Genomic DNA, 11,852 nt, shown 5'->3' on the forward strand with positions numbered 1-11,852 from the left:
CTTCCAATCGATTGGATTACATTACCAATCGGTTAAATTTGGCTAAAACTTCAATGTCATCACTTTCCAATCGATTATATTTGGCAAATTCATGTTGTTTTCGTGAATTCAATCGATTGAGTAACAAAAACAATCGATTATTTTTGGGCATTCATTCGATTGAAAAGTATAAACAATCGATTAGTTTAAGTGAAAACCATTCTACCTTACAACTTTCAATCGATTGTTTTGTGATACACTGTAATTCAATCGATTGTTTTGATAAACCAATCGATTGAATTTCAAAGAAACACGATTTGGAAGCCATGGACGAACGTCACGAGATCAAATTTAATATTTTAATTGATTGGAATGGCCAAAAGCTTTATTAGGATCAATAGAGGATATAATTGGTTGTTGTTTTTGTATTTGATTATTAATAATATAATAGATAATTGATAAAATAATTTATAAAATAAAAAACAGATTTTATAATTAAATAAAATATATGGGATTAATTTGTAATTAAAATTAGTTCAAGGACTATGTAGCAATTATTAAAAAAACTCTAAAAACATATTTTCTAATGGAACCATTAAGTGGTCCAAAAGTTTTGGGACCACCGAATCCTGAGCCTTTGTTTTTAATTGAATATTATTATATTTTTAGTGGGAAGTAATGAAAAGCCAAAAAAATTTAAAATTGTGCTTTAGTGAACGACCGATTACTCAAATTTAGTTAGAAAACTACCATGAAATTTCAATAGATTAAAGCTTCATATCCAAACAAAATACTTAATTAAGTCTAACTAAGTTGTTATAACAACTTTTTAAATTACACGTCTCCTTCTCATTCTTCGTTTCCTTTTCCTTCTTCTTCTCTATTTTCTTCTTCTTCTCTATTTTCTTCTTCTTCTTCTTCTTCTTCTTCCAAATTCGCACACGCATGTTCTTCTTCTTCCCTTCTTTTTCTCCGCCAATATTGCGTATTCTTCTTTTTCTTTTCTTTTTCTGTTATCGTCATCACCAATAACACCAACATTTTACTAGCATCTTTATTAGTTCTGACTTTCTCTGATGCCGTTATTAAATAATTTCAGTTCATTTCTTAGTTTATTTCGGTTCATTTGTGTATTAATTGAGATTCACTTGATGCTGCTAATAAGTATTGACCAAATTTTTTATTCTTTAAGTAATTTTGGTTTATTTCTTAGTTTAATTGAGGTTTATTTGGATTCAAAAATGAATTCTATGCGTTTTTGTTAATGATTAAGTCTTTTTTAACTGTTTGTTCAAATCTGAACTAATTTTGATTTATTTGTGTGCTAATTGAGGTTCACTTGATGTTACTGATAAGTATTGACCAAGTTTTTTAGTAAAGAAAAATGAAATTATTTATTATCACTTTATTCAATTGCATTATATTTCACTCCATTTCATTCAATTAGTTCAGTTTTGAATAAGCAGTTAAAAAGACTCAATCATCAATAAAAACACATCGAATTCATTTCTATATCCAAATGAACCTCAAATAAACTAAGAAATGAACCGAAATTACTTAATGGATAAAAAACTTGGTCAATACTTAATAGCAGCATCAAGTGCCTCTCAATTAATTCACAAATGAACCGAAATTAGTTCAGTTTTGAACAAGTAGTCAAAAAGACTCAATCATCAACAAAAATACATCCAATTCATTCTTAGATCCAAATGAACCTCAATTAAACTAAGAAATGAACCGAAATCACTTAAGGAATAAAAAATTTAGTAAATACTTATCAGCAACATCAGGTAAACCTCAATTAACACACAAATAAATTGAAATTATTTCAATTTTGAACAAGTAGTAAAAAAGACTCAATCATCAACAAAAACACATACAATTCATTTATGGATCCAAATGAACCTCAATTAAAAGGAGGAAAAGAAAAAATGCAGCAACTGTAACACCCTACCACACAGAGCTTTACGCTTAAGCCATAAAATAGAGGTGGTGTGGTATTAGGACCTCTAAAACTAAAATATAAATCCGTATAATAGTCGAAAGAATGTAGTATACTATGAGCCTTGAATAATGGGTAAAGAAAAATCGCAAAATTAAAAGCACAACGTTAGTTCCGGAAACAAGATTACTTGCGTGCAAAGAAAACTAAAGTTCATAAGTATGATTAAACAGAAAGTAGGAATAGAGGGTCAAGAATACAAAATAACAAGCTCTTAACTCAGCCTGCGAAACTAAGGCTGGCCAGAGAATATTTATAGAGAATATATATATATATATATATATATATAAAATAACACAAGTATATATATGAGGAGAGTCTATATACATATAGCAAAAGACTAAAAGTAAAACCCCAAAATGAATCCATTTCGCTGCAGAAGCTCCAGACACCTACCAAGGTGCCTCTCGAGCTGCATTTGAAAAATAATAACATAGTATGGGATGAGAACTGAAGATTCTCAACATGGTAAAGGTGTCACCCACATAAGATATAAGGTCCTGGGAATACCAGAGGCAATCCTAGAACGCTGACACTCAGATTATAAAACTTAAAGGACTAAAACAGCAACCATAAATCAGGTGGTTTTCTAAGGATTCCTAAACTTAACCAAATACTATCTAAAACCCTCAATTCTCCGCCTTTCCTCCAATTCTCTTACTCTGGTGAAATCACAGACAAACAAGCAGAGAAGTCAAGCATATATAGAAAGCATATATAATAAGTAGGCAGTTAGCCATTAACATGAATAAACGATTTAGCAAGCCAAGACAATGCACAAACAAGCAAATCAAACATATGCACATGATGCATGCCTATCTTACGGCTGATGATATCATCTGTTGGTTATATAACCAACTCAACACGTCTTGGTAGCTAACCATGGACTGAAACACCCATGCAGAGGAAGTGGGTTTGAGCTATAACCCCCTTACTACTACCCGCTTAACCCAGAGCCAGTGGAATAACCACTACTGCGGCTACTATCCAGGTGGGTGTTTAAAAGCTCAACCTGGAGCAAGTGGAATAACCACAATTGCTGCTACTACCCAGGCGTCACAATCATTGACCTGGAGCAAGCGGGACGAACCCACATCCTTGCAATTACACATGTATCTCAAACACATATTCATTCAATCTAAATCAGTCATCATTATTAAATTTCAAATATTGACCTGGAGTAAGCGGGATGAACCACCATCCTTGCTACTGCCCAGGTATCTCAAGCTTACTCTCATTCATTCTTAATCAATTATCAATTATTGTCACATCTCAGACATATGCCCAGAGCAAGCAGGACGAACCACCATCCTTGCTACTACCCAGGTATCACATTCAAAGTTCATTGTCATTTTCGTTATCATTTCAATTCTTTCATATTCATTCAAAACTCCATAATTAAACTCGGTGTTCATAATTCTTCTCCCTCATCTCATACCCGAAGCAAGTGGACAACACCATTGCCTACTACCTGGTGATAAACCGCTATTTTACAGTTTATTTTGTACTGAATTGAGTAGCTTTTATCCATTATTCTCACACTTATTCATAGAATTCGCATGTTTTACATTTTCCTTCCTAATTTTGTGCTATGATTGAAAACATGCTTCTTTGACCTTATATTTGCTAATTTTAATCCTCTCTTATTACCATTCGATGCCATGATATGTTTGTTAAGTGTTTTCAGGGTTTATAGGACAAGAATGGCTTAGAGGATGGAAAGGAAGCATGCAAAAGTGGAAGAAACACAAGAAATTGAAGCAATTGTTAAGCTGTCAATCATGACCTCTTTGTACTAAATCGATCATAACGTGAGCTACAGAGGTTCAAATGAGGCGGTTCTAGTTGCGTTGGAAAGCTAACATCTGGGACTTCAAAATGATATGCAATTTGCCATAGTTGCCTTGCAGATAGACGATGCACATGCGTGGTATGATGCGTACGTGTGACTGGCACAGAAGACAAGCGACGCGTACGCATGACCAGGTTTTTGATTCAACAACGCGTATGCGTGACAAAGCGTCACGTGCTGCAGATATCAGAAAATGCTGGGGGCAATTTCTGGGCTGGTCTTAGCCCAGTTTCAAGCCTGAAAACACAGATTAGAGGCTGCAGAGTGGGAGAATCATTCATTCACTTCTCATTCAACATTCATTCAAATAATTTTTAGGTTTTAGATGTAGTTTTCTAGAGAGAGAGACTCTCTCCTGTCTCTAGGTTTTAGGATTTCTCTTTCAATTTCTCCTTAGGTTCAGGTTCAATTTTACTTTAATTTAGTTTTCTCTTACTTTTATTTGTTCAAACACTTTAGTTCATCTTCCTCCCTTTTTCGCCATTTTCATGTTTATGAGCTATTGTTATATTTGATTTCTTCTAATGCAATTTGTGTTTTCTATGTTTATTGTTGCTCTCTTTAATTGTTAGTCATTGATGCTTGCAATTTGTTGTTTAGATTTATTTTCCTTGTTAGTTTTCTATGCTTTTATTTTATGCCTTCCAAGTGTTTGATAAAATGCTTGGTTGAGTTTTAAATTATATTGTTATGTTCTTAACTTGGATTAATCAATTAAAGACTCTTGAGCTATCAAAACTCATTTGTTGATTGGTAATTGAAGATTGCCGGTTAGCTTGAACTTCATCAAAGCTAGTCTCTCACTTTGAGTTGTCTAGGACTGGTGAACTCAAGTTAATTGTATGCACTTGACCTTCCTCCATTGGTTAAAGGTTAACTAAGTGAAGGCAACTCACATTTACCATTACAATTGACAATAATAATAAGGATAGAACTTCTAATTATCAATCCTTGCTAAGAGCTTTCTTAGTTACTAATTTATTTTCTTGTTATTTATATTCCTTGTTTATTAAACTCAAAACCCAAAAAGATACAATCTCATAACTAATAATGAACTACACTTCCCTGCAATTCCTTGAGAGACGACCCGAGGTTTAAATACTTCGGTTAATTTTATTGGGTTTGCTTAAGTGACAAACAATTTAAATTTGATTGAGGTTTAATTGTCGGTTTAGAACTATACTTACAGTGCACTTATTTTTGTGAAAATCTCTACCGACATTTTTTCTCCATCAAATTTTTGGTGCCGTTGCCAGAGACTTGCAAATGTGTGTCTTATTATTTGTTATTGTGAATATTGTGAATATTTTTGCCTTTTTGTTTCTTTGTTAGTTGTTTCTAGTCTAGGAGTTTATTTTCATTATTTCTTATTAGTTTTTGTTTTTATTTTCTTTTATTACCATGAATTCTCACCCCTTTGACTATGAGTTTGGTTACAATTACATTGTAGGAAGTGGAGATTACAATGAAAGCTTGGATCAAGGATGGGACAATCAAAGATGGGAGGAGCCACAAGGATTTGATCAACCCTCTTGGCAACAACCGCTTCCAATGTACTATCAACAACCATTCTATGATGCATATCAAGACAATGGTTATGGTGGACCTCTTTGTGACAATCAACACTCACCATAATATACCTATAAACCCTTCCTCAACATAGTTTTGAACCACCGTACTCACAAGCCCCATGTTACCAAATACCCCCATATGACCTTAATCCTTACCTACCATACCAAGAGCCTTATGGGCCATACGAGCCATACATAGAACCACCACAATTCCAACCCAACTACCCCCAAGAACCAACACCTCAATATACACCACCTCCAATGTATGGAAATTTTCAGCCACAAGATGAATTTTCTTTTCCACCACAACCCTCCATAAGGGAATGTCCATATCCATCAACCCAAGAGCAATATGATCCTAATTATGTTAGCCAAGCAAAACAAGAGTCAGAGGATTGTCTCAAGGAAGCAATGGATCAACTTCAAGCAACTATCCGTCAAAAGTTCGACCCATGGGACTTATGCAATGAACAAAGCATTTTCACGGATGAGTGTGTTGTGCAACAAATGGAAAAGATGGAGAGTGTTGAACCGCTACATCTGTATCATTATGAACTACCCTCCTATCATGAACCTTTCCTCCCAAGTAATGAACCCTCATATCAACCCTAATCTCCAATGGATGACACTCTTGGTGTTCTTCTTCAAAAGCAAAGAGAGATGTAAAGTACGACACTAGAGTTCATAGCTACCTTGACTGAGGTAGTAGATAATTTAGCTTCTCTGCGCTTCAACACTCAAGGAAACCCATGGCTACATGTGGAGAATCAAGTGAGGAGCGTAGCATGAAGGAGAGATTGGAAACTCCGGTGGAAAATGAGGAATGTGATTTTGTACTAGAACAATTGGAGGAAGCCATAATTATCGAAGAGGAAGAAGTGGTTGAAGACTTAGGAGATGCTGAACCTCCATAAGAATCTAGAGTTGTAGAGTGTTCCTCCAAGAAGCTTGAAATTGATATTGAGGAGGCTAGTGCACAACCTTCACAGCATATTCCCTATGAAGGATTGGATGGAATAGATCAAGAAGCAAGTTTTCTTGGTGATGATGATCAAGAATCAAGTCCTCATAGTGATGAATTGGCATCCACAAGTGAAATCCTTGAGTTAGAAGAACCTTCTTCTGATGAAATTGAACGCAACATTGAGGTAGATTTCTCTCAACCTCGTATTTATGATTTGAGTGACGGAGAAGATTTGGATGAATCCAGTGAGGAAGAGCTTGAAAGTGAAGAATCTTTTCAAAAGGTGGAAGTCCTTCAAAAAGGATGGACAGGAGTTGAATATGCTTTGTCAAGAACGTTGGAGACTTCTCTACCTAGGTTGCCATCTACCCCTTCATTTGAGTGGGTAAAATTTATCTCTATTAGCTTTATTCTCCCACTTGAGTATGGTATTCTTAAAATGGATGGTCAACTTAGGAGGCTCTATGGAATGAAGCGTAAGAGAAGGATATTTAGTGACCGGAGTTGCAAATCAAGACTCATCAAGGTGGAGACTCCAAGAGCTAGATGCAAGGGTTGGACTAGTGATCAATTGGTTGGATCTAAGAGAAGAGTTTGGTACTTCATTCGGAATTCAGATTACTTGCCACCCAGTTGGAACAATGATGATCTACTTAAAGACTGGTATAGAAACAAGATTTGGGATCCCGGCATACTGATGAGTGGATTTTTGACGGTTTAGAATTTCACTAATGAAATCTCGTTGTAAAGTATATCTTCCAAACCAACAACAATCTTTTCATACAAAAATTTGTTTGTCACAAGTAACAAACCCCTAAAATCTATAAACCGAAGTATTGGAACCTCGGGTCGTTCTCCCTAAGAATTACAATAAAGTGTCTTGTTATTGGTTATGAGGTATGTTTTTGGGGTTTTGGATGAGAAACATGAAAAGTAAATGGTAAAGGAAATCAAATGACAAAAAGGTCTTGGCAAGGGTTGGTGGTCAAGGATCTCTATCCTAATCACTAACCACAATATGATAATTGATAAGGATCAATCCCACTAAATCATCCTCTAACTAATGGTAAAGGAAAGTCAAGTGAGCTATATCAATCCAAGTCCATAAATCCTAGCTTTCCACCAATTGAATTAGTGAGAACTAGGGTTAATGGCTATCAATCATCAATCACTTGGACATTAGTAACTCAAGGAATCCTAAGTTACCTTCCTAAGCCAAGAACATAAAATTCTACTCTAAAATCCTTCCAAGCATTTCACCAAACACTTGGAGGGCACAACAGAAAAGCATAGTAAAGTCACAACAAGAATAGAATCTATCAACAATCAAATGTAAAGAATTAACAATAACAATCAATGAAATCACAATTATCATGAATTACCTCAAATTGCATTAAAAGAGAAACAAAAGAACAAAAGTAGATCCACAACAAAGTAAAAGAATTACAAGAATTAAAGCACAAAACTAGATATAGAAAGAGCAGAGGAGCAAGAATTGATAGAGGAAAAGTGAATCAAAGTAAGAATTAAACCTAGATCTAAGGAAGAATTAAACCTAATCCTAATCCTAATTTTTAGAGAGAAGTGAGAGCTTCTCTCTCTAAGAACTAAAACTAAAACTAGATCTCCGTGTAATTACTGATGGAAAGATAATGAATGATTCCTTCCCGTTCAATCCTTAATTCCTCTTATCTTTTCCTGCCAAAAACTCAGCTCCAAATAGGGTTGGAAACCCTCCAAAATTGCCAGGGACGAGTTCTACTAAAGGAGTCACGTGCGGCCTTCGGCACGGACGCGCACAGTGCGTGTGCACGTCCATGGGGATTTCTTCAATCTGCTCGAGAGCGTACGGTGCGCATGTTCGCCGAGGGCGTTTTCCAAATCTTTGGTTTTTTTCATGATTTCTCCTCTATGCATGCTTTCTTCTTCACTCCTTTGATCCATTCCTAGCCATATTCAATATGAAACCATTAGCAAACACATCAAGGCATTTAATAGAATCAAGGAGAGATTAAAATCATTAAGTTAAAGGTCTAAAAAGCATGTTTTCACACCTAAGTACAAATAAGGAGACAATCACAAAAATATGCTAATTCATTGAATAAATGTGAGGAAAGGTTACTAAAATGCTATAAATTCAACACAAGATAAACCCTAAAAATGTGGTTTATCAACCTCCCCACACTTAAACCTTAGCATGTCCTCATGCTAAAACAAGAATGGAACAAGGGGAATGACATTTATTTAATGCTACTAAACTATATGCAAAATTATCTAAATGCAACTATCTTATATGAATGCAAATGCTTGGTCAAAATAAATTAACTCTGAAGGGAATATATGCAAGCACAAAGGCTTAGAGCAATAAGCATCAAATTCAACCCACAATTGCATTGGACTATCAAAAAGGTTTACAAACTTGCAAGAATGTAGATGATAGTGGTGAATACATGTAAGTGAGCAATCGAACCCTCACCGGATGTGTATCACTCTAGTTGCTCAGTGTTTAAGGGTTGATCCGCTCAATTCTCCCCTAATCATGCTTTCCAAAATTTGTCCTTCATCTAATACTCAACAATCGCTCAATGCATCCATACAATATCATGAGGTCTTTTTCAAGGTTGTAATGGGGCTATGGTCAAGGTAGGATCACATATGGTTAAGTGGACTAGAATTTGAATCTTTGATTAACCTAGACTTTCCCACCTAACCTATATAATGACCTATACAAATTCAAAGCTAACCTAACTACCCATTCTTCACTTTTTCACAGACTCATGTATTTTCTTTTCAATTCACAACACCTATGCATCAATCTTTTATTGAGCTTCACTTTGGGGCATTTTGTCCCCTTTTATTGTTTTTCTTTTTCTTCTTTTCTTTCTTTTTCTATATATTTTTTCTTTTTTCACATCTATTTTTTCCCTTTTTTTATTTTGTTTTTCTCATTTTTTTTCTTTCAAGCTACATACAAGAACATCAATACACAAGGTCTATACATTTAATCAATACATGAGTGTGCACCCAATTTCCAAATATAGAAATACAAAACACCCTTTTATCCCAACCAATATTCCCAAGTCTCCCCAAACTTGAATAATAAATACACTCACTAGCCTAAGTCAATCAAAGATCCAAATAAAGGACATTTATTATTTTCCGCTTTAGACTTGTAATGTGCTAAAATAAAGAACAATTGGGTTAAGCGTAGGCTCAAAATTGGTTAACAAAGGTTGATAAAAGGTAGGCTATTTGGGTAAGTGAGCTAATGAAACAATGGCCTCAATAATATAAATGCATGAATACAAGGAATAAGTAGACATATAGAATTTAGGCAAACCAAGGGTCACAATCATAGGACGAGAACAATAATACACAAGAAGAAAAATAAGTGGTTATAAGATGTAACCACATCAATAGGCTCAAACCTCACAAGCTTGTGTTCCTAGCTCAATACATGCTTCACAAAGTATGAATTCAAGCAAGTTCAACAAAAAATTTTCAATCAATTGGGGTGGTGCCCTATAGATAAATCCTTGGGAAAATTTTATCATTTTGACTAAACTTATTAATGCAATATTGTGATTAAGAAATTCTAAAAATTCTTAGTTAGTCCCTTTTCCCAATCAAAATAAATTCGTTTAGTACAAAGGGTTTAACTAAGTTTTCAACAGTTCAAAGCATTTTTCTAATCACAACCATAATCTCAAAAGAAAATCCGACTCAAATATGCAATGTATCCAATCTAAGGTGCAAAGTGCAATAACTAAAGTAAAAGAGTGCAACAACTAAGATAAAAGTATGAAAGAATCCAAAATAACAAATATATACAACAATCCCAAAAGAGTGCAAAATAAAGCAAAATAAGATAACTAGTGATAGTGTCCGAAAATGTTCACCAAATCCACCGGCGGTAACGACGGTGACCTTCCCACACTTAAAATCAAGCATCGTCCTCGATGCTAGTGCTCAGGCTCGGAATGGGGGTCAACTGTCGCATCTGGCTGCGGTTGTGGCTTAGACTGGGGTACTGGCTCCTCGGGAGGCTGCTGGGTCTCCTGGGTAGCCTGTGTCTGTGAGGGTGCCTCCTGCTGAGCCGGCGTCTGTAAGGGTGCCTCCTGCTGAGCCGACTCCGAACTGTATGATATTACAATCCCTTCCTAAGTTTGTTTTATGGTTGAAAACTTGCTTCCTAGAGATCTTTAATTTGTGTATTTCAATTCTCCTTTATACCATTCGATAGCGTGATCCATGTGTTAAGTGTTTCAGGCTTTACAGGGCAGGAATGACTTAGAGAATGGAGAGGAAGCATGCAAAAAATGGAAGGAACACAAGAAACTAAGGAGATGAACAGCGAGCATCGATGCGCGCGAATGGCTCACGTGAGCGCGCGGAATGGAGAAAGTTGCAGCAACGCGTGCGTGTGCCTGACGCATACGCGTGGATTGGAGTCTGCAAGAATGACGCGCACGCGTAGACGACACGGACGTGCGACAAGGAAAATCGCCGAATGACGCGCACGCGTGACCGACGCGTACGCGTGACCGACGCGTACGTGTGACATGCACGATCTGCAGAAATAACAGAAAATGCTGGGGGCGATTTTGGGCCGCGTTTTAACCCAAATTTCAGCCCAGAAACACAGAATAAAGCCAGGGAATATGCAGAGACTCAACACACAACATCAACACATTCTCATTAGGATAGTTTTAGGATTTTAGATCTGAATCTAGAGAGGAACTACTCTTCCTCTAGGTTCTCTTTACATTCATAGTTTATTGCTTTTTGCTTTGGAGATTGAAGAGTCATCATCTCCGTTGAAGATACTATTCTAGTTTGTTTCCTTACTTGCTCTTTTATTTATTCCATATTCTTAATTCTTGTTTAAAGTGGTAATTAGATTATTTTCATGGATTGTTGATACAGAGGATTACTTTTATTTTTAATTAAATTTCAGTCTCTATTTTATTTAATTTATTATGTCTTCTTCTTATATTTTTCTGAGTATTATATTCATGACCATGGAATAGATTCCCTACTTGACATGGGGGTTGATTAAAAGGAGACACTTGAGTTGGAAGGCTTAAGTGAAGATTAAACTGGAAGTTGTTGGCTAGTGCTGTATTTACTAATGCTAGACCTTCCCAAGGGAGAGGACTATGATTTGTGAATAAGAGTTAGCTCAATCACTTGACTTTCCTTTATTTAGTAAGGGTTGACTAAGTGAAAACAATAACCTTTTTGATACTACACCTAAGAGATCCCAACAAGAATAGAACTTCCAATTGATCATTCCCTCAGTCAAGGCCTTTTACTTTGAATATTAATAATTGATGAGCGGATAATTTGTACGCTTTTTGGCATTGTTTTTAGTATGTTTTTAGTATAATCTAGTTAGTTTTTAGTATATTTTTATTAGTTTTTAGCTAAAATTCACTTTTTTGGACTTTACTATGAGTTTGTGTGTTTTTCTGTGATTTCAGG

This window comes from Arachis duranensis, chromosome 10 (genome assembly GCF_000817695.3).
Source record: "Arachis duranensis cultivar V14167 chromosome 10, aradu.V14167.gnm2.J7QH, whole genome shotgun sequence".
NCBI lineage: Eukaryota > Viridiplantae > Streptophyta > Magnoliopsida > Fabales > Fabaceae > Arachis > Arachis duranensis.